This window comes from Cherax quadricarinatus, unplaced genomic scaffold (genome assembly GCF_038502225.1).
Source record: "Cherax quadricarinatus isolate ZL_2023a unplaced genomic scaffold, ASM3850222v1 Contig3387, whole genome shotgun sequence".
Lineage (NCBI taxonomy): Eukaryota > Metazoa > Arthropoda > Malacostraca > Decapoda > Parastacidae > Cherax > Cherax quadricarinatus.
Window position 1 is genome coordinate 20,406 of NW_027198413.1, and position 24,448 is coordinate 44,853.

The 24,448-nt window shown below is 37.6% G+C and overlaps 1 long non-coding RNA gene across 2 annotated transcripts in view; it reads right to left on the bottom strand.

Moving 5' to 3' along the window:
- LOC138852015 (uncharacterized) overlaps positions 1–24,190 on the bottom strand; it is a 29,989-nt gene extending 5,799 nt beyond the window's left edge. The window contains exons 1-2 of one of the 2 annotated variants that reach the window (XR_011391534.1): positions 24,085–24,190; positions 18,721–18,816 (exon numbers count right to left, since the gene is read on the bottom strand). This is a non-coding gene — a long non-coding RNA (uncharacterized lncRNA). Of the gene's footprint in view, positions 1–17,711; positions 18,817–24,084 lie in introns of those variants that run through there. The other variant, XR_011391533.1, reaches the window with a different exon arrangement.
- Positions 24,191–24,448: the final 258 nt, after the last annotated feature.

Below are 24,448 nucleotides of genomic sequence, written 5' to 3' on the forward strand. Positions count from 1 at the left end.
GAATGTAAGTGTGGGGGAGGTACGTGAGGCATTACGTAGAATGAAAGGGGGTAAAGCAGCTGGAACTGATGGGATCATGACAGCGCCATTATTTGATCATCAATTAATTTGTATTAGTCCCTTTTATATTGTCTCCTTTATTTTAGCTTAAAAAAAAAAAAAAAACTACCTTAGCTCATTATTTTACATTTGTTAAATAATTCAGGTGCTATTTTTTAGCTTTAGAATATTTACTTTGTTTTATACTTAATTCTAACTATAGATTCACTACAAATCTTATGATTACAAGCATTGATCCTGATACCAACCTCTTATTGAATGACTTAAATTAATCAAACAGTAACTGTAATTACTACACAGCAGAACAATCAAAGGCACTTCTCAGAGCCAACAAAAACATAACTGTCTTTAACTACAATATCAGATCCTTTAGCAAGCATTACGATGACCTCATAGCATTACTAAATTCCTTGCATGCCAATATGTCCATCATTACACTAACTGAAACCTGGCTAAAGCCTGATACTACAGATGTCTATGCCATTCCTGGTTACACAGCCATACACAACTGTAGGACAGATCAACAAGGGGGTGGCACAGCTATGTACTACTCAGACCAACTAGAATGTATCACTAATACTTGCACAAGGGATGAACATGGGGAATATATAATAGCTAAATTCAAATCCAAATACCTACAAAAACCTCTCACAGTGATAAACATCTACAGAGTTCCACAGTCAAACATTAGCCAATTTAGTCAAAACCTAGGAAGTATGATAACTGATGCACGCATGAACAAAGATCACTTACTACTCTCAGGTGACTTCAATATAAATCTCCTGCAAGACCAGGACCCACACGTTACTGAATTCACAAACACAATGAGTAACTGCATGTTGCTACCAACAGTAACAAAACCTACAAGAGTTACGGAGACTAGTGTTTCCCTACTTGACCACATCTGGACCAACACCATATCCCCTTTAAAATCAGGCATAATTACAGATAATACCACAGACCACTACCCTACTTTCCTCATAACAACTCTTGGTACCCCAAGACACTACTAAAGTCACCTTCAGACTTCACAATGAGGCAGCCATTAATAACTTCACAACAGCAGTAACAAACATTGACTGGCACACTGATAGAAATCTATACAGATATTGACGAATTTATTTATTTATTTATTTCCAATTTGAGCACACATACAGAGGTACAAAAAAAATACAGATAAGAGCAGCATGCCAAAGCCACTTATACTATGCATAGCATTACGGGCTGGCTTAAAATTAACTTAAGATTAACTAAGCAATGATGAAATCAGTGATAAAACATTAATGTAAACAGATAACTATAAAGCACAAGTGAGTATTACAAAGACAGGTCATATGGTTGCATTCAGTTAGGTAGTGATTCTGTTAGGTAGTGTATTTAAAAAATAATAAAGTTAGATTGGGTTTTAGGTTTAACATTTATGTGATATAATTATGAGGAACATTTAAGATATACAATTTATAAGGTTCAGTTATTCAGTATTTATTTGGTTTTGGGTGAGTAAGTGATCTTTGAGAAGAGACTTGAATTTATAAACAGGTAGTGTTTCTTTTATATTTACAGGTAATGAATTCCAGATTTTAGGGCCTTTTATGTGCATTGAGTTTTTGCATAGTGTGAGATGGACACGAGGAACATCAAAGAGTGATCTGTAGTCATGTGTTCTGTTGAGGTTGGCAAGGAGATGTTTGAGGGGAGGGTTAATATCAGAGTTAAGTGTTCTATGTATGTAATAGGTGCAATAACAAGTATGGATGTTTTGTATAGTGAGTAGGTTGAGTGTATTGAATATTTGTGAAGTGTGCTGCCTGTAGTGAGAATTTGTTATCATTCTAACTGCAGCCTTTTGTTGGGTAACAGTCTGAGATGGTTAATTGTTGTTGAGCCCCATGCATTGAGGGCTGACTGTGGAACATAGTACCGTATCTTCGATAGTATGCCTACAGTCTTGGAAATTTTCTTAGAAATTTGATGTATAATGTATTAATAATTTTCTAAAAAAGACCCAATACCTCTATAACAAGCACTGCCCTAAAAAAACTAAACAAATGACAGCTAAGAGACTGAACAGTCCCTGGCTAACACCCAGCATTCTCAAATCCATAAATACAAAACACCGATATGAAAAACAGTACAGAATGGGTCACATAACCAGAGACCAAACAAAACGTTACTCGTCAATCCTAACCAGCCTGATAAGAAGGGCAAAAAAATTGTATTATGAGAACAGATTATCCAACTTACGAGGTGATATAAAAAAGACCTGGAAAACCCTATCAGAAATTCTGGGAACAAAAAAGATATCACGAAATAGCGAAATAAAATTAGCAAAATCAGATGAACCCCAACTCCCACCAACAGAAACAGCAAACAGACTCAATGATTTCTTCTCCACTATAGGACAAAACCTTGCCAATAAAATCCCAAGCTCAGATACCCCACCAAATGACTACCTCACTGGCAACTACCCGAACACACTGTTCCTAGCTCCGACTAACCCATACGAAGTCTCCCTTATTATCAACACACTAAAAAACAAGGCAGGAGATTTAAATACCTTACCACCCTTTATATACAAAAAAGTGTCACAAGTGCTATCACCAATCATTGCAACACTCTTTAACAAATCCATTGAATCCTCCACCTTCCCTACAGTTCTCAAAATAGCAAGGGTCACCCCGATCCATAAAGGAGGAGACCAAACAGAGTTGAATAACTATAGGCCAATATCCAACTTACACCCTCTCTCAAAAATCTTCGAAAAATTAATTCATAAACGAATCTACTCCTACCTCATCTCCCAAAACATACTCAACCCCTGCCAATTTGGATTCAGGCCTAATAAAAATACTAATGATGCTATTATACACATGCTAGAACATATATACACTGCAATAGAGAAAAAAGAAGTCCCACTGGGGATCTTCATTGACTTACGTAAAGCTTTTGATACAGTTGACCATGACTTGCTCCACGTAAAATTGTCACACTATGGTATAAGAGGGCACTCCCTCAACTACCTCAAGTCATACCTCAGCAACAGAAGCCAATATGTGTACGCAAATGGGGCAAACTCTTCTGCACAACCAATTACAGTTGGTGTCCCACAGGGAAGTGTCCTTGGCCCTCTTCTCTTTCTCCTATACATAAATGACCTACCAAATGCTTCGCAATTACTCAAACCCACACTATTTGCAGATGACACTACATACGTCTTCTCTCACCCGAGCCCAGTCACGCTAGCCAATACTGTAAATACCGAATTACAGAAAATATCTACCTGGATGAGGACTAACAAACTTACACTAAACATTGACAAAACCTACTTCATTCAGTTTGGTAACAGAGCTACAGATGTCCCTCTTAACATAATGATAAACGGATCACCTATCACAAAGCTAACAGAGGGAAAATTCTTAGGAATCCACCTTGATAATAGACTCAAATTTCATACACATATACAACAAATTTCTAAGAAAATTTCCAAGACTGTAGGCATACTATCGAAGATACGGTACTATGTTCCACAGTCAGCCCTCCTGGCCCTATATCACTCTCTTATTTACCCCTATCTCACCTATGGAATTTGTGCATGGGGCTCAACAACAATTAACCATCTCAGACCACTAATTACCCAACAAAAGGCTGCAGTTAGAATGATAACAAATTCTCACTACAGGCAGCACACTCCACCAATATTCAATACACTCAACCTACTCACCATACAAAACATCCATACTTATTACTGCACCTATTACATACATAGAACACTTAACTCTGATATTAACCCTCCCCTCAAACATCTCCTTGCCAACCTCAACAGAACACATGACCATAACACAAGGCACAGATCACTCTTTGATGTTCCTCGTGTCCATCTCACGCTATGCAAAAACTCAATGCACATAAAAGGCCCTAAAATCTGGAATTCATTACCTGTAAATATAAAAGAAACACTACCTGTTTATAAATTCAAGTCTCTTCTCAAAGATCACTTACTCACCCAAAACCAAATAAATACTGAATAACTGAACCTTATAAATTGTATATCTTAAATGTTTCTCACAATTATATCACATAAATGTTAAACCTAAAACCCAATCTAACTTTATTATTTTTTAAATACACTACCTAACAGAATACTCCATTCGACTGAATGTACAGCAATGCATGCAACCATATGACCTGTCTTTGTAATACTCACTTGTGCTTTATAGTTATCTGTTTACAATAATGTTTTATCACTGATTTCATCATTGCTTAGTTAATCTTAAGTTAATTTTAAGCCAGCCCGTAATGCTATGCATATAAGTGGCTTTGGCATGCTGCTCTTACCTGTATTTTTTTGTACCTCTGTATGTATGCTCAAATTACTTGGGGAGTTGACGTGTCAGCGGATGGATTTATGAAGGATGAGGTTAATCATAGAATTGATGAAGGAAAAAAGGTGAGTGGTGCGTTGAGGTATATGTGGAGACAAAAAACGTTATCTATGGAGGCAAAGAAGGGAATGTATGAAAGTATAGTAGTACCAACACTCTTATATGGGTGTGAAGCTTGGGTTGTGAATGCAGCAGCGAGGAGACGGTTGGAGGCAGTGGAGATGTCCTGTCTAAGGGCAATGTGTGGTGTAAATATTATGCAGAAAATTCGGAGTGTGGAAATTAGGAGAAGGTGTGGAGTTAATAAAAGTATTAGTCAGAGGGCTGAAGAGGGGTTGTTGAGGTGGTTTGGTCATTTAGAGAGAATGGATCAAAGTAGAATGACATGGAGAGCGTATAAATCTGTAGGGGAAGGAAGGCGGGGTAGGGGTCGTCCTCGAAAAGGTTGGAAGACAAGGGTAAAGGAGGTTTTGGACTTCCAGCAAGCGTGCGTGAGCGTGTTCGATAAGATTGAATGGAGACGAATGGTATTTGGGACCTGACGATCTGTTGGAGTGTGAGCAGGGTAATATTTAGTGAAGGAATTCAGGGAAACCGGTTATTTTTAAATAGCCGGACTCGAGTCCTGGAAATGGGAAGTACAATGCCTGCACTCTAAAGGAGGGGTTTGGGATATTGGCAGTTTGGAGGGATATGTTGTGTATCTTTATACGTATATGCTTCTAAACTGTTGTATTCTGAGCACCTCTGCAAAAACAGTGATTATGTGTGAGTGAGGTGAAAGTGTTGAATGATGATGAAAGTATTTTCTTTTTGGGGATTTTCTTTGTTTTTGGGTCACCCTGCCTCGGTGGGAGACGGCCGACTTGTATATATATATATATATATATATATATATATATATATATATATATATATATATATATATATATATATATATATATATATATATATATATATATATATGCAAGGAATTCGCAAGAGCAGGCGAAATATACACAAACACTGATCTCTGGCTGAAGGAGACTCGAACCTACGAACCTTAGGACAAGGTACGCAGTGCTTTACCAATCTACCCACACTGGACCAATACCTTGGCGTGTAGCTTGTATACAGTGGACCCCCGCATAGCGAACTTAATCCGTGCAAGAGGGCTGGTCGTTATGCGAAATGTTCGCTATGCGAATTAATTTTCCCCATAAGAAATAATGGAAATAAAATTAATCCGTGCAAGACACCCAAAAGTATGAAAAAAAAAATTTTTTTTACCACAAAAAAATGTTAATTTTAGTACACACAAACTGAAAAAGGCATGCACAATTACATGACACTTACTTTTATTGAAGATCTGGTGATGATTGATGGGATGGGAGGAGGGGAGAGAGAGTGTTAGTGTTTAGAAGGGGAATCCCCTTCCATTAGGACTTGAGGTAGCAAGTCCTTTTCTGGGGTTACTTCCCTTCTTCTTTTAATGCCACTAGGACCAGCTTCAGAGTCACTGGACTTCTTTCGCACAACATATCTGTCCATAGTGGCCTGTACCTCTCGTTCCTTTATGATTTGTCTAAAGTGGTTCACAACAGTGTCATTGTAACAGTCACCAGCACGGCTTGCAATAGCTGTGTGAGGGTGATTTTCATCAAAAAAGGTTTGCACTTCAAGCCATTTTGCACACATTTCCTTAATCTTTGAAGTAGGCAATTCCTTCAATTTCTCTCTCCCCTCCTTTGAACCAGTTTCCCCAGGTCTGGCCTCTTGCTCTTGAAGTTGATCTATCAGCTCATCAGTGGTTAGTTCTTCATTGTCCTCCTCCACCAACTCTTCCACATCCTCCCCACTAACCTCCAACCCCAAGGACTTCCCCAATTCCACAATTGATTCCTCAACTGGTATACTACTCCTCTCAGGGTTAGCCTCAAACCCTTCAAAATCCCTTTTGTCTACACATTCTGGCCACAGTTTCTTCCAAGCAGAGTTCAAGGTTCTCTTAGTCACTCCCTCCCAAGCCTTACCTATAAGGTTTACACAATTGAGGATATTAAAGTGATCCTTCCAAAACTCTTTTAGAGTCAATCGAGTGTCTGTGGTCACTTCAAAGCACTTTTGAAACAGAGCTTTTGTGTACAGTTTCTTGAAGTTGGAAATGACCTGCTGGTCCATGGGCTGCAGGAGAGGAGTGGTATTAGGAGGCAAAAACTTCACCTTAATGAAGCTCATGTCCCCATAAAGTCGCTCTGCCACGTCTGTAGGATGACCAGGGGCATTGTCTAACACCAGGAGGCACTTAAGGTCTAATTTCTTTTCAGTTAGGTAATCTTTCACATTGGGGGCAAATGCATGGTGTAACCAGTTATAGAAAAATTCCCTAGTGACCCATGCCTTACTGTTTGCCCTCCACAGCACACACAAATTATCCTTGAGGACATTCTTTTGCCTGAACGCTCTGGGAGTTTCAGAGTGATACACTAATAAAGGCTTAACTTTGCAATCACCACTAGCATTGGCACACATCAACAAAGTAAGCCTGTCTTTCATAGGCTTATGTCCTGGGAGTGCCTTTTCCTCCTGAGTAATGTAGGTCCTGCTTGGCATTTTCTTCCAGAACAGGCCTGTTTCATCACAATTAAACACTTGTTCAGGTTCCAGTCCTTCAGTTTCTATGTACTCCTTGAATTCATGCACATATTTTTCAGCCGCTTTGTGGTCCGAACTGGCAGCCTCACCATGCCGTATCACACTATGGATGCCACTACGCTTCTTAAATCTCTCAAACCAACCTTTGCTGGCCTTAAATTCACTCACATCATCACTAGTTGCAGGCATTTTTTTAATTAAATCGTCATGCAACTTCCTAGCCTTTTCACATATGATCGCTTGAGAGACGCTATCTCCTGCTAGCTGTTTTTCATTTATCCACACCAATAAGAGTCTCTCAACATCTTCCATCACTTGCGATCTTTGTTTCGAAAACACAGTTAAACCTTTGGCAACAACAGCTTCCTTGATTGCCGTTTTCTTGCCCACAATAGAAGCGATGGTTGATTTTGGTTTCTTGTACAACCTGACCAGGTCGGTGATACGTACTCCACTTTCATACTTATCAATGATCTCTTTCTTCATTTCAATGGGTATTCTTACCCTTTGAGGTGTAGGGTTGGCACTAGAAGCTTTCTTGGGGCCCATGGTCACTTATTTTCCACAAACAGCACCGAAAACACTGTAATAATACGAAATATTCCGAGTGTATGCTTGAATGTTACCGCGGAGGCTGGCTGGTAAACAATGGGACGGGCGGCACATGTGAGGCTGGCTGAGGGCGCACATTGGACGCGTCTCGGACGAAGTTCGCTGAGCGGGTTTTTGTCCACTATGCGGGGCAAAATTTTAGCGAACAAAGCGTTCGCTATGCGGATTGTTCGCTATGCAAGGCGTTCGCTATGCGGGGGTCCACTGTATATAGCAATAGAACCAGGCATCAAAAAACAATAAAAAAGTACAATACACACATAGTGCACTCATTACTTACCTTAAAATATTTAAGTCTTAATCTAGGGTGAGATGAGTAGTATTTATTGTAAGAAATCAAGTGTGGTATGTATGGTAGTCAGCCAGGCTACCATACCAGGCCACCCCACCCACACATACTATTCTATTATATTATATTTAAGCATCCCAGAGCGATAAAATGTATATACAGTTCACTCATTACTTACCTTAAAATATAGGGTGAGATGAGTAGTATTTAAAATATCAAGTAGTGGTATGTATGGTAGTCAGCATGAGATACGAATAGTCAGCCAGAGAGAGAAAGAATGAGTGCATGAGAGAGGACAGGCGCAGAGTTATGTAAACAAACCAGGCGAAGGTAAGTTTTGTAAACAGTGTACACGTCTGGTTTGTGTACAAGTTACATTGTGTACAGGTTGTCTCTACATTGATACGGTAGAATAAATAAAGAAGAACACTCCCATTCTCATGTAACATCATTTTGAGAAGAAATGATGCTCTGAGTGAAGGCAATGGAAGTAAGTCACTCTGACTTTTTTGGGTTATCCTAGGTTCTCTACACATATGTTGTTATGTATTTATGTTATGTATCGTGTTTATTATATAATTTTGAAAAAAATATCACGGATGGATTAATGAAAATGTGTATATTAACGTAATATACAACATTTAATGATACACCGAGCTCAGACAGCGTAAACAAACAAACTGAACAGGTTGTGGACGATCACTCGGTCAGGCGAAATAGACGGTATTAATACGTGTCCAGTTTTAGTTCATTCATGTACATTTGTAAGAGTTTGTGAAACTTTTACCTTATAATATTTTTTTATTATTATTATAATTAAATCACGAAACAAATACTCTTACACTGTGTACAAGTTAGTACAGAATTATAGCTATAAAGTGAAGGCATACGAAAGGAATATTTTTCTACAGTTATCCCTAGTAACAGGTGACGGGCTAGAGAAAACGTAATTCTTCCGACACTTCTACAAACCGTTTGGTAAACATCTCATATATATTTGTATAAATTTTTATACTGTGGGTGCATGTATCATGTTTGTGTGTTACATAATGTGTTTCTTATATAATTTTGAAAAAAATATCATAGATAGATTAAGGGAAATGTCTATATTAACGTAATATGCGACATTAATGCGCCCAAGAGATTATTATTATTACTATTATTATTACTATTATTATTATTATTATTATTATTATTATTATTATTATTATTATTATTATTATTATTGCATCAAGAGTAGAGAGACTCTTAGTGATTTTAATGTGTACCTACATGCCAGCACAGTGTGTAAGTTTATTTAGGTACAGGTGTACACAAGTTTAATTATCAAGTACAATACATATAAAATATACAATAACTTTAAAACACTTGAAATTTTGGAAAGTTTCCAGACATAATAAGGAGATGTGCTCAGGGAGAATGTAAACAAACTCGGTGGGCCGCTGTGACCGTATTAGAAAGACAGGTGGGGGGAGCCGTATAGCGAGTTTTGGTCATAATTTGGAATGTCCGTATTAGCGGAACGACCCCCGCATAACGATGGCATCACATAGCGATTTTTCGCATACCGCTTACTTTAATTGCAAAATTTTTGCCTCACATACCGATTAAAAACCCGCTTACCGATTTTCGTCCGAGACGCGTCCAATGTGCCCTCAGCCAGCGCTCACATGTTCCGCCCGTGGCATTGTTTACCAGCCAGCCTCCGCGGTAACATCCAAGCATACAATCGGAATATTTCGTATTATTACAGTGTTTTCGGTGCTTTTTCTGGAAAATAAGTGACCATGGGCCCCAAGAAAGCTTCTAGTGCCAACCCTACAGCAATAAGGGTGAGAATTACAATAGAGATGAAGAAAAAGATCATTGATAAGTATGAAAGTGGAGTGCATGTCTCCGAGCTGGCCAGGTTGTATAATAAACCCCAATCAACCATCGCTACTATTGGTGGTACAGCTGCTGCTGCTGCTGCACTGTCAGCTGCTGCTGCTGCTGTAGCACCGTTGTTGGTGTGGCTTATTGAGAATACCAAGAAACAATTAACCCCAGAGGATTTGCCACCCAGGATAACCCAAAAAAGTCAGTGTCATCGAAGACTGTCTAACTTATTTCCATTGGGGTCCTTAATCTTATCTCCCAGGATGCAACCCACACAAGTCGACTAACACCCAGGTGAACAGGGAAAAATGCCTGGAACTAGTGCTCATATTGGTGAATTTAAAGCCAGCAAAGGTTGGTTTGAGAGATTTAAGAATCGTAGTGGCATACACAGTGTGATAAGGCCTGTTCTGGAAGAAAATGCCAAACAGGACCTACAGTACTCAGGAGGAAAAGGCACTCCCAGGACACAGTGTCTCATCAGTCATTGCTGCATCTTCAATAAAGGTAAGTGTCATTTATTCTTCATTTAGTAGACTAGTACATGCACAATATATACTGTGCATGTACTACTCTACTATTGTGCATGTATCCTTCTCTTTGTGTGTGGGAAAATGTATATTTCATGTGGTAAAATTTTTTTTTTCATACTTTTGGGTGTCTTGCACGGATTAATTTTATTTCCATTATTTCTTATGGGGAAAATTCATTCACATAACGATTATTTCGCATAACAATTACCCCTCTTGCACGGATTAAAATCGTTAACCGGGGGTCCACTGTATATATATATATATATATATATATATATATATATATATATATATATATTATATATTATATATATATATATATATATATATATATACATTGGACCCCTGCCTTACGATCAGCTCACAACTCGACCAATTATGTAAGTGTATTTTTGTAAGTGCTTTTGTACGTGTATTTTTCGTGGTCTGACACGGACTAATCTAATTCACAATATTCCTTATGGGAACAAATTCGGTCTATAACGGCATCCGAACAGACCACTGGAATGAAATAATATCGTAAGGCGGGGGTCCACTGTATATATACAGTGGACCCCCTGCCTTACAATATTAATCGTTCCTGAGAGCTCATCGTAAGCCGAAATTATCATAAGGCAAATTAATTTTCCCCATAAGAAATAATGGAAATCAAATTAATATGTGCAAGACACCCCAAAGTATGAAAAAAAAATTTACCACATGAAATATTAATTTTAATACACACAAACTGAAGAAGACATGCACAGTTACTACTCTGCTAAGAATAGAATACATGACACTTATCTTTATTGAAGATCTGGTGATGATTGATGGGATGGGAGGAGGGGAGAGTGTGGAAGTTGTTATTGTTTAGAAGGGAAATCCCCTTCCATTAGGACTTAAGGTATCAAGTCCTTTTCCGGGGTTACTTCCCTTCTTCTTTTAATGCCGCCAGGACCAGCTTGAGAGTCACTGGACCTCTGTCACACAACAAATCTGTCCATAGAGTTCTGTACCTCCCACTCCTTTAAGACTTTCCTAAAATGGGCCATAACATTGTCATTGTACAGGTTGCCAACACGGCTTGCAGTAGCTGTATCAGGGTGATTTTCATCCACAGGGATGGCACTAGAAGCTTTCTTGGGGTCCATGGTGACTTATTTTGCAGTTACAAGCACTAAAAACACTGGGATAATGTGAAATGTACCGAATGCATGCGTAGATGCAACCGCACTGGCTGGCTTTTAAACACTGGCACTGAGGCCACATATGGGACGCGTCCCAGACGAATCACATACGGCAAGATTTTTATCATGAGGCGAGGCAAAATTTTTGCGTTCAAATGCTTCGTATGGCGGATTTAACATAAGACGATGCGTTCGTAAGGCGGGGGTCCACTATATATATATATACAGTGGACCCCCGGTTAATGATATTTTTTCACTCCAGAAGTATGTTCAGGTGCCAGTACTGACCGAATTTGTTCCCATAAGAAATATTGTGAAGTAGATTAGTCCATTTCAGACCCCCAAACATACACGTACAAACGCACTTACATAAATACACTTACATAATTGGTCGCATTCGGAGGTAATCGTTATGCGGGGGTCCACTGTACATACGTGTATATATATATTTATTATGCATTATATTGGTCTCACAGGCCTCAAAAGTTACTTGAAAAAATGAAATATTAGAAACGAAAAGAAAAATAGAATAGTAGAAATCATATTACCGAGTGAGCAGCAGTCGGTGATGTTGCTATAAGTGGTTCACTTTGTCAACTTCATGCCTCTATATTTCGGTAAGTAGTGATCGCAAAATTTTTTTTCTTTTAAAACAATCAGAAAAATATTTTTAGGATTTTGGTAAAAAAAAATTTTTTTTTTTTAATATTTTTCGACAGAGTGGGACTTCAGGATCAGAGCTCTCGACAGTGAAAGGGTTAATGACAAAAGTTCCGTTCCTAAGACCACATCGGTAAACAAATTCGTCACTAAGTGAGGAGCATACTATAATGGTAGTGGGTTTGTGTCAACCATCTTTGATATTGTTTTAATATCACCTTTGCACCATTTATAACATTTCTGGTGCACGTATTTTTAAATGTTTATACATCAATCTACTGCATATTGTAATAAAAAGAATAGAGGAAATCAGCTCTAATATGCATTATTTAGGTATGCATACTGGTCAGAGAGCCCGTCATAAGTTCAAGTAGTCAGTAAGCGAGTACATCGCTAAGTGAGGAGAGGCCGTAATTATAATGAAGACAAAGCAAGGATGAAGATGGGATAGTTAAAGGCTAAAGGAAGAATGGGTATACACCTACCATCCGACTTACGACCTGTTCGACTTACGACCACTCGACTTATGACCGTGTTTTTTATGCCAAATTTCTGGGAAATAGACAACTATTTGTGTTGTACACAGTGTTTATCCTAAACCTTACAGAATAAAATACAGTACTAACAACATAAAAAGTAAAGTAAAACATGAAATACCAAAATAAAACAATAAAATAAAGTCATTACAAAAATGTTTTGTTGATATTCAGTAGTAAAGTTCGACTTACGACCATTTCGACTTATGACCGGTTTCTCGGAACCGAACTCGGTCGTAAGTCGGATGGTAGGTGTACTTATAGTAAAGAATAGTTGAGGGTAATTATGCAAAAGGGAAAAAAGGTACATACAATATATGGAAGTGGATTTATCGTTAAACCATAATTACTGTACAGATGGGTCATGTAAAATACTGACGCTTAAAATTTACAAATACACACTGTGGTATGTAATTACACTATCGAATTTTGCACATAATCAGTACATGAATAACAAAGGTTTGTCTAATAATAATAGGCGAAATGCAACAACGATAAAAAAAAAATTGAAAATACTGAAATGTTAGGAGTGAGAATCATAATTATGATAATGTAGATTAAATGTTAAATACGTACTCAGTGGTGGACACTACAAAATAAAAGATATTCCTCCAGCATGTTTTCTTGTTTAAATTTATTTATGGTATAAATTTCATAATGCAGCTCTGAATAATGGCACTGCATACATATACAGTGGACCCCCGCATAACGATTACCTCCGAATGCGACCAATTATGTAAGTGTATTTAAGTGCGTTTGTACGTGTATGTTTGGGGGTCTGAAATGGACTAATCTACTTCACAATATTTCTTATGGGAACAAATTCGGTCAGTACTGGCACCTGAACATACTTCTGGAGTGAAAAAATATCGTTAACCGGGGGTCCACTGTACTAATATAATGAAAGTTTTTGAACAATTTATTATGTTTTGTAATAAAAATCTTCATCATGGGGAGGTACAGTATGTAAGGCATTGCAAGGCAGAAAAAAGAATAAATGCCCCAAAGGTCAAAATCTGGGTTATCGAGTGAAGTAATTGCTTAATGTTTCATCTGTGGGAAAGTGTAGATACTGTCTTCTGTAAGTTAGTCGTAAAGCCCGTAACAAAATATATTAACTTAAGCTTCATTGCTCCAATCTCTCCTCATGTTTTGTCCTGAGCAGCAGCAGAGAATGTATCTATGGGCTGGGGGTTGGCACTGTTCTGGCCACTGCCCATGACTTGGCCCATCACAGGCATGATACACGATGCTCCCCTCTTTCTACTTTACCACACTGCGTACATCCACTAATTCTGCCATGGTACAGATTTTTGCTGCAGGATGTTAATATTAAGCTTCATTAACCTTAATTAAGTACTCCAGAAGCTTCATTTTGTAGTTGTGTATGGAGATATTTTCTTTTTCTCCATTAATAATGGGAAATTAATGTGACATTTATTAATAAACCTTATTATGTCTTTACATTCTTTTATCTGTATCATTTGAATACCATAGCTTTAAATACAATATTGATACATTTTGAAAACATTTTATTTATTTATTTATTTATTTATTTATTTACAATTTGAGCATACGTACAGAGGTACAAAAAAAATACAGATAAGAGCAGCATGCCAAAGCCCCTTATACTATGCATAGCATTACGGGCTGGCTTAAAATTAACTAAGCAATGATGAAATCAGTGATAATACATTATTGTAAACAGATAACTATAAAGCACAAATGAGTATTACAAAGACAGGTCATATGGTTGCATGCATTGTTGTACATTCAGTCGTATGGAGTATTCTGTTAGGTAGTGTATTTAAAAAAAATAATAAAGTTAGATTGGGTTTTAGGTTTAACATTTATGTGATATAATTAAGCCAATGGCTTTCATTTAAGTTGTTACGTGTGCATGTAATTTGTCTGTCTGTCTTTTTTTTTTTTGTTTTTTTTACTTAGTCAAGAAAAACTTGGGAAATCATGAGTAAAGCATGAATTACCTGAATTTGCAGTCAATATTCCATCTTAAGTTATAATGCCATAGTTCAAGGTACAGTGTAATAACTTTTCCAATTTTAGATAATCAAATTTAGAGTTTTAGTGGAGTAAGGTTCTTTTAATTAACCCTTATGAACAGACCACCAAGATTTTATGCTTAAATCTACTGCGGTTGGAATGTGTAGTCACCACTATGTCTTGTGTTAAGAAATGAGTCTGAATAAGTGGTAAGAGACGAGTCTGAGTAAGTACTGAAGTGAAACTTCAACTATGTTTTTTTCCATGGTTTGAATTTTGAGTTTATTCTTTTTTGCCACACGACACCTCGTATATGTTTTGCAAATGTGTGTTGAATGTAGTATAAACATTTAAATAATGCCAACTGTGGTAAAGGACTCTTGATCCAAGGAATGAGAGCTACCCCTCCATTCCTTGGATACTGATTGCCCACTACTGCTCAAGTGCTATCTAATGCAGGAGGTGTTGTATTATTTACCTTAATAGGTGTATGATATAGAAAACACCAATACAAACATCAGTAAAATAAAAATCAATTAGTTTTAATTAAAATTTTATTCAAGCCAGTTAATTTAAAAGTTTAGGACTAATGACAGTAATCAATATCTATTTTAATAATACTGTAAAACACTAATGAATGGCTATCTTAACCCTTAAACTGTCCAAACATAGATCTACGTTCACTTGTGTAGCGCTTCCAACGTAGATTTACGTTTTATTTTACGTGCCTTCAAATGTAAAATAAAACGTAGATCTACGTTCAGAGTGCTACGCGAGTGAACACAGATCTACGTTTGGACAGTTTAAGGGTTGATCCTGACATCAAAATTAATAAGAATCCTAAACAGTGTTTTGGAACTCAGTCAACACAATGGAGAAGAGGTCGACCTCAATCAAAATGTCACCAACTGGTACAAATGAGAGGGTAGGGTTTGGGTTACTCACTTCATTTCAACACTGACTGTCCAGACACATCACTACCCTGCTACCTACTGATGGAGGTGTAGGGAAAGGGGCATATACAGCACCCCTTTGCCACCCAGGGCAGGAGTACTATGATTATAATTTATTATTACTTTAATTCAACTTATAATTTATATAATACAATTTATATAATACAATTTATTTAATACAATATACATAGTTTATCGGGTATATTTACTGTAAATATTAGCAAGTAAACCTTATTTTATCAAAATACAAACAACCCATTGACTTCCTAATTAGAATACCAGCCAGATGAACATCAGATGTCATAACAGTGATTTATTTAACAAAAAAGGTATGTATGAAAATTGTAATGTATACAATTACCTCAGATCAGCTACTGTATGCTGGTATACATAACATGCTGCATAATCCCATGTGGGTTTAGTGCTTCCCTGTGATTACAATAATAATCAACAATGCCACACAAAGTATTATTATTATATTTATAGGGAAATGCCAAACCCATAGGAGTTATATATAGTGCCTGCCATACAGAATAGAAACATGCCACAAGTCACTTAATTGACTGGAATGTAATTTTATCAGATGCCATGTAAAATGGATTTTTTTATATTTTATTTCAACATAGCATTTCATTAATGATAAAGATTATGTAACCTTTCTTACCCCCTCCTCCTCCTCCCCTCTCCCCCCCCCAAAAAAAATACAAGTAATCAAATCTTGTGAAAAAAAACAAAAATTAAATTTTCAATCATTGACCATGCATACTTATTCCCAAGAAAATAGTACTTGAACCAGTTCTATTTGATATATTTTTGCCTCTTGTCACCATGCTCTAACATATCTGATTTTTCTGATCAATTTTATTTTTTAATTTGCCCTTGTATAATATATACAATAAGCCCTCCATCTGCAAATGTTCAAAAGGCATAGTGCTGCTGGATAACTTCATATTTGAACCTAATTATCTAGGAGCAAAAATAATAATGAGGGATGAGGTAAAAAAAAAAGGTTAGGACCTGACAAATTAAAAGGGAAAATTTAGTACGGGTTTGAAAAATACTAGCAACACACCCATGTCAAGAAATACTTATCCTTTTTCCTGATGAATTAAAAAATACCACCACCTAACTCATACCAAGTTTACAAAAGAAAATGTTATCTGTTAATTCACTGATCAGATAATACACTGCTAAGGACAGAACAATTAGATTTATCGTATAAACAAATATTTTGATGAAAAGTTCAACATTCAAAAGTTCTAGTCACAAAAAATAAAATTCTAACACCTAAAACCGAGGTAAATACAATATATACACAGGTAAATACAGTACAGTATTGTATATATATATTTTTTTACAGACATATTCATCTCTCTTAACTGCCTAGTGTTGTTATCAACAGAGTATGACCCCAAAAAATAACGCCATAGCTCCTTAAAACTCTCTGTTAAAGGCCTTGCTCAATAGGGTGGGGCAACTTGTCTCAATTTCTGCTTAATAATCTGTCTAAATCTCAGTAATATTTATACATTAGGATTAGTTTCCCCAAAATGCATTGCATACTAATGGCTTTCTTTTGTGCCTATCAATGTTTTATTACATGTAAACTACATTATTTGTACTGCATAAAGAAATAAAAATCATACATATTGTATTCACAAAGCATTCCCATTGTGTCCTGGGAATAAGAGAGTTGCCTACCTGCTTGTCTTTTAAGACCACTGAAAACTCAGTAAATGCCCTACTACACTTTTTTATTCTTTTCTAATGGCTCTTTTTCTTTTAGTCAATCCTTGAAAGGAGTCTTGTGAGGATTAGGAAACAACAGGGCACTGCGACAAAATTATTAAACTTGTTTTGGAGACAACTGATGAAGACACTTTGTGTAATGAGCCTTTATTGGGTCAATGTTTTGCTCTGCCATTTGGATCCCACTTAGAGACACAAGTTTAAGCAGTTTGATGTGACCTATCTATCTGCCAGTGGTAGCACAAGCCATGGCAAAAATCATCCACACCTTGGGACAAGATATCACCTGCTTTCTCTGAGCCAAAAAAAATATAGCCAAAATAAGTTTGCATTTGGCATAGGCCTTATGAATGTATGTACAATATGTATCAAGTTGGAATAAAGGGTCTGTGATGGATCAATTCAACTAATAACCAAACTAATGGGAGGGATGGACCATGACAAAATATTCTCACTAGAAGATCACATAAGTGTATTAGTGAGAGATTCATTTGCTACACAGCCAAGCTTCATAATGGCCTTGAAATATAAGGATGGTGAATTGCTTAAATAGCTGGTCAAACCATACAGTAAGCCACACAGAGTATACAGCAGAAGTTTGGCATCTGCATCTAAGCAAGCAAATATTATTAACACATTCTCATCTGACTCTGATAGATACTGCATTTTATTTAAGGTTCAATATTTAGATATAAACATACATTAACTTTCATAATATAAAAAAACAAGTTTCAGTGCTGACTCTATAATCTTTAATGATAAGAGAGGCATATATGTGTATGAGTATGCATAAGGCTAACATGAAAATCTGGTAAAAGTGATATTATTATTGTAAGATACATAAAAATGCATAACACAAGTGGGTCATTAAGCACTGCTTAGTGGTAATAAAGGCTAATTTCTTTACTAATTATGGCTGTAATTTAATGCTGATACAGCTTTGCATTGATACATTTAAATATTGGTACTATACTGGGTGCTGCTAATTACAAAGAAAATATGTTAATATTACAGTATATGCATATCTTAAAAAAAGGAGCAATTTCTTTTTTATCCAATAATATCTTGATAATATCATCAAATTGTCTGTAAATACAGCAAAATGAAATTATTGCTGAGACAACAGGAAAAGAAATATAACACGAGAGAGAAAAGGAAGAGGCAGATAACAATGAGGGACCTGTTACCTAGTGTATATGGAAAACACATCCATTAAAAAGATTAAGAAAAATTCGATAATAAAAACAGAAGTTCAATTGCTAACTTGAGGGAAATCGGTTGCCAAGATGTTCCTGAACTTCGCACCCATTTTACAAGTTGGATGCTTCAAGTACTGGTAAGCTTTTTCGGTTAAGGCACACTGTAAACAAAAATTGTATTAGAAATTACGATATATCTTACAGTTCTTTCTAAAACAATGCTGTAGTAACTTTAAGAGTATCATGCAAATACTGTACCTTAATGGTGATAAGAGTGAAAGGCACAATGAAGATAGTACTGTAGAACAGCTCTTTAAGCATGTGCTGTTCCACAGGAAGGAAATAATGCATTAAGAAAAACAAATTATGACACCCACTAAAAATAAATAAATTACAGTACAATAATGTCCAGCATACGAGGAGATATTTTAGTGTGTAAGAGGACACCCAAAAGCCAATGGTGAAAAGATTTTTTTTTTTGATGCCTCTTGGTGAGTTGTGGCTGGACAGTATGGATGAAGAAAGCTTAAAGCTGTATTGCAAAAACAGTACTACCTACTTCCACCAGTGGGAAAATTGTAATTGCTGACATGTTTGCAAAGAGAAGGGAAGGTAAGTGGAAATGTCAGGCTATAACATGTCCTCAAGATCATTATTTAAAAATTTAATGTTATGTACACTAAGGCTACATAAAGTATTCTTAAAAACTGGTCAGTCCTACAAAGAGAAAAGTTTGAACTGACTTTTGTTTACCTGGAGTTTACCTGGAGAGTGTTCCGGGGGTCAACGCCCCCGCGGCCCGGTCTGTGACCAGGCCTCCTGGTGGATCAGAGCCTGATCAACCAGGCTGTTGCTGCTAACGCGACGGGCTTGAGTTTTGAGACTCTATGACTGTTGCTGCTGGCTGCACGCAAACCAACGTACGAGCCACAGCCCGGCTGGTCAGGAACCGACTTTAGGTGCTTGTCCAGTGCCAGCTTGAAGACTGCCAGGGGTCTGTTGGTAATCCCCCTTATGTATGCTGGGAGGCAGTTGAACAGTCTCGGGCCCCTGACACTTATTGTATGGTCTCTTAACGTGCTAGTGACACCCCTGCTTTTCATTGGGGGGATGTTGCATCGTCTGCCAAGTCTTTTGCTTTCGTAGTGAGTGATTTTCGTGTGCAAGTTCGGTACTAGTCCCTCTAGGATTTTCCAGGTGTATATAATCATGTATCTCTCCCGCCTGCGTTCCAGGGAATACAGGTTTAGGAACCTCAAGCGCTCCCAGTAATTGAGGTGTTTTATCTCCGTTATGCGCGCCGTGAAGGTTCTCTGTACATTTTCTAGGTCAGCAATTTCACCTGCCTTGAAAGGTGCTGTTAGTGTGCAGCAATATTCCAGCCTAGATAGAACAAGTGACCTGAAGAGTGTCATCATGGGCTTGGCCTCCCTAGTTTTGAAGGTTCTCATTATCCATCCTGTCATTTTTCTAGCAGATGCGATTGATACAATGTTATGGTCCTTGAAGGTGAGATCCTCCGACATGATCACTCCCAGGTCTTTGACGTTGGTGTTTCGCTCTATTTTGTGGCCAGAATTTGTTTTGTACTCTGATGAAGATTTAATTTCCTCGTGTTTACCATATCTGAGTAATTGAAATTTCTCATCGTTGAACTTCATATTGTTTTCTGCAGCCCACTGAAAGATTTGGTTGATGTCCGCCTGGAGCCTTGCAGTGTCTGCAATGGAAGACACTGTCATGCAGATTCGGGTGTCATCTGCAAAGGAAGACACGGTGCTGTGGCTGACATCCTTGTCTATGTCGGATATGAGGATGAGGAACAAGATGGGAGCGAGTACTGTGCCTTGTGGAACAGAGCTTTTCACCGTAGCTGCCTCGGACTTTACTCTGTTGACGACTACTCTCTGTGTTCTGTTAGTGAGGAAATTATAGATCCATCGACCGACTTTTCCTGTTATTCCTTTAGCACGCATTTTGTGCGCTATTACGCCATGGTCACACTTGTCGAAGGCTTTTGCAAAGTCTGTATATATTACATCTGCATTCTTTTTGTCTTCTAGTGCATTTAGGACCTTGTCGTAGTGATCCAATAGTTGAGACAGACAGGAGCGACCTGTTCTAAACCCATGTTGCCCTGGGTTGTGTAACTGATGGGTTTCTAGATGGGTGGTGATCTTGCTTCTTAGGACCCTTTCAAAGATTTTTATGATATGGGATGTTAGTGCTATTGGTCTGTAGTTCTTTGCTGTTGCTTTACTGCCCCCTTTGTGGAGTGGGGCTATGTCTGTTGTTTTTAGTAACTGTGGGACGACCCCCGTGTCCATGCTCCCTCTCCATAGGATGGAAAAGGCTCGTGATAGGGGCTTCTTGCAGTTCTTGATGAACACGGAGTTCCATGAGTCTGGCCCTGGGGCAGAGTGCATGGGCATGTCATTTATCGCCTGTTCGAAGTCATTTGGCGTCAGGATAACATCGGATAGGCTTGTGTTAATCAAATTTTGTGGCTCTCTCATAAAAAATTCATTTTGATCTTCGACTCTCAGTCTGGTTAGCGGCTTGCTAAAAACTGAGTCATATTGGGACTTGAGTAGCTCACTCATTTCCTTGCTGTCATCTGTGTAGGACCCATCTTGTTTAAGTAGGGGCCCAATACTGGACGTTGTTCTCGACTTTGATTTGGCATAGGAGAAGAAATACTTTGGGTTTCTTTCGATTTCATTTATGGCTTTTAGTTCTTCCCGCGATTCCTGACTCCTATAAGATTCCTTTAGCTTAAGTTCGATGCTTGCTATTTCTCTGACCAGTGTCTCCCTACGCATTTCAGATATATTGACCTCTTTTAGCCGCTCTGTTATTCTTTTCCGTCGCCTGTAAAGGGAGCGCCTGTCTCTTTCTATTTTACATCTACTCCTCCTTTTTCTTAGAGGAATAAGCCTTGTGCATACATCGAGTGCCACCAAGTTAATCTGTTCTAGGCATAAGTTGGGGTCTGTGTTGCTTAGTATATCTTCCCAGCTTATATCGGTTAGGACTTGGTTTACTTGGTCCCACTTTATGTTTTTGTTATTGAAGTTGAATTTGGTGAATGCTCCCTCGTGACTAGTCTCATTATGTCGGTCTGGGGCTCCACGCATACATGTCTGAACCTCAATTATGTTGTGATCTGAGTATATTGTTTTTGATATGGTGACATTTCTTATCAGATCATCATTGTTAGTGAAGATGAGGTCTAGTGTATTCTCCAGTCTAGTAGGCTCTATTATTTGCTGGTTTAAATTGAATTTTGTGCAGAGATTTAAAAGCTCGTGTGAGTGTGAGTTTTCATCAGAGCTGCCTCCTGGTGTTATTACTGCAACAATATTATTTGCTATATTCCTCCATTTTAGGTGCCTTAAGTTGAAATCCCCCAGGAGCAAGATGTTGGGTGCAGGAGCTGGAAGATTTTCCAGACAGTGGTCAATTTTTAACAGCTGTTCCTGGAATTGCTGGGATGTTGCATCCGGAGGCTTGTAGACTACCACAATGACTAGGTTTTGGTTCTCGACCTTTACTGCTAAAACTTCCACTACATCATTTGAGGCATTAAGCAGTTCTGTGCAAACAAGTGACTCTGCAATGTACAGGCCAACCCCCCCCTTTTGCCTGTTCACTCTGTCACATCTGTATAGGTTGTTAAAGGATTATGTCATAGTGTAATTAAACCTCATACTCTTTCCTTTAGTTAAACTCCCATATTTATCACCAATGTTGGTTGCTTTTGCCAGTGAACAAGATAACAAATGCAATTTTTTTTTTAAGATACATTACCATTCTGTAAGATTCATTAGTATTCTAAGTTTCGGGTTAATATGTTGTTAGTTTAATATGTTTATTATGCACCCCATACCCATCCTGTGGGCGGTAGTCAAAAGATTACAGAGGTACATAATTGGTCCAGGGACTGGACTCCAAAGTTTTGATAGCTGAGCAAGTTACAGAGGTAATGAACTCACAATTTACAAAGGTAATGAACTCACAATTTACAAAGGTAATGAACTCACAATTTACAAAGGTAATGAACTCCAGGTAAGTCTGGTCACAATCATGACAAGTTACAAAGGTATTTACAGATTACAGAGGTACGTAATGGGTCCAGGGACTGGGCCCCCAAAGTTTTGATAGCTGAACTAGGTACAAAGGTAATGAGCTCACAAGTTACAAAGGTAATGAATTCTGTAGAATGGTTACTTACGTTCATACTTTGGCTACAATCATGAACAAATTATAGAGTAATGAGCAATTCACACTTCCACACCCGGTCACAACTGTAATGAGTTATTGGTGCAAATATTGATTGTTGAGTCACACACACCACACACACACACACACACACACACACACACACACACACACACACACACACACACACACACACACACACACACTTTAGTTTAATATCTTTATGCACCCCATACCCATCCTGTGGGCGGTAGTCAAAAGATTACAAAGGTACATAATGGATCCAGTGACTGGACCCCAAAGTTATGATAGCTGAACTAGTTACAAAGGTAATGAACTCCAGGTAGATCTGGTCACTAATCATGGCAAGTTACAGAGGTAATGAATCAGCTTCACTCCTATACATGGTTACAGTCATGAACAAATTACAAAGTAATGAACCACTGATACGTCCACACCTGGTCACAATTGTAATGTGATGTAATGTAATGTGATGTGATTTTTTGGCCCTAAAATCTGGAACACCCTACCCGAAAATTCTAAAACTGCACACACATTCATCACCTTCAAAACTACCATCAGAAAACATCTTATCTCCCTGATACACCCTGTCAACTAATAATACGAATACCACCTGGTGGTTCACACTTACACTCACTCACCCATTTGACCATAAACAGAAATATCAATCTCAATCTCAAAATAATGAATCTTAACTAGTCATAAGTTGGCCTGTGATACTCCAATACTGAAACTATGTATAGTGCCAAAACAAAAGCATTCACATTGCTAAACTCACAACTAGTATTTAGTCACTTGGCCAAAATACCAACTTACCTCATAATTTTGTAATATTTTAAACTTAAGATTTAATGTAAGTCTGCCCGAAATGCCTAGCCATGCTAGGTGTTCTAGTGGTACACTCTGTAATTATTTTACTACATGTAAACCACACAATAACCAAATTCTGTAAACTCAGCATTGTAATCCTTATAGAGAATAAACTTTGAAAGATATGTGGAAACTAATAGCGAAGTAAGTGTAAAAAATGGGTGAGAGTAAATTAAGCCCAAAATAGTGATTTATTTTACACATTGTCACAGGATATAACATTATAAACAATGCCACTCTTCACACTGGGAGTAAATTTAAAGGCATGGATCAAAATTAATAAACAAAATTTAATTCATAAAGGTCTTGGAACTTACTATTTAGAAAGAAGACTTTGGAGGTAGTTAGTGGAGGTCAAGTTATGCAGCACGAGCCAGGAGGCTGGGAACGTCTATATCAGCGTAGGACACTAAACCTGCACAAAGATTTAATATAAAAATAATTATTATTATTATTATTAAAAGGAAGCGCTAAACCAATATGAAATAATTACCCTGTAAAAGCATTTTCCTCAAAGAATGACACATTGATGCTTCGTTGTTCCTTCTTTGTCCCCTTGGCTTTCACCCCAATGGAAATAAATCAGACATTTTTTGAGTTATCGTAGGTAATCTATACATGTGTTACTATGTATGATAATTCGTTTAACTGTATTTATGTATACCACCTGTATTTAAATAA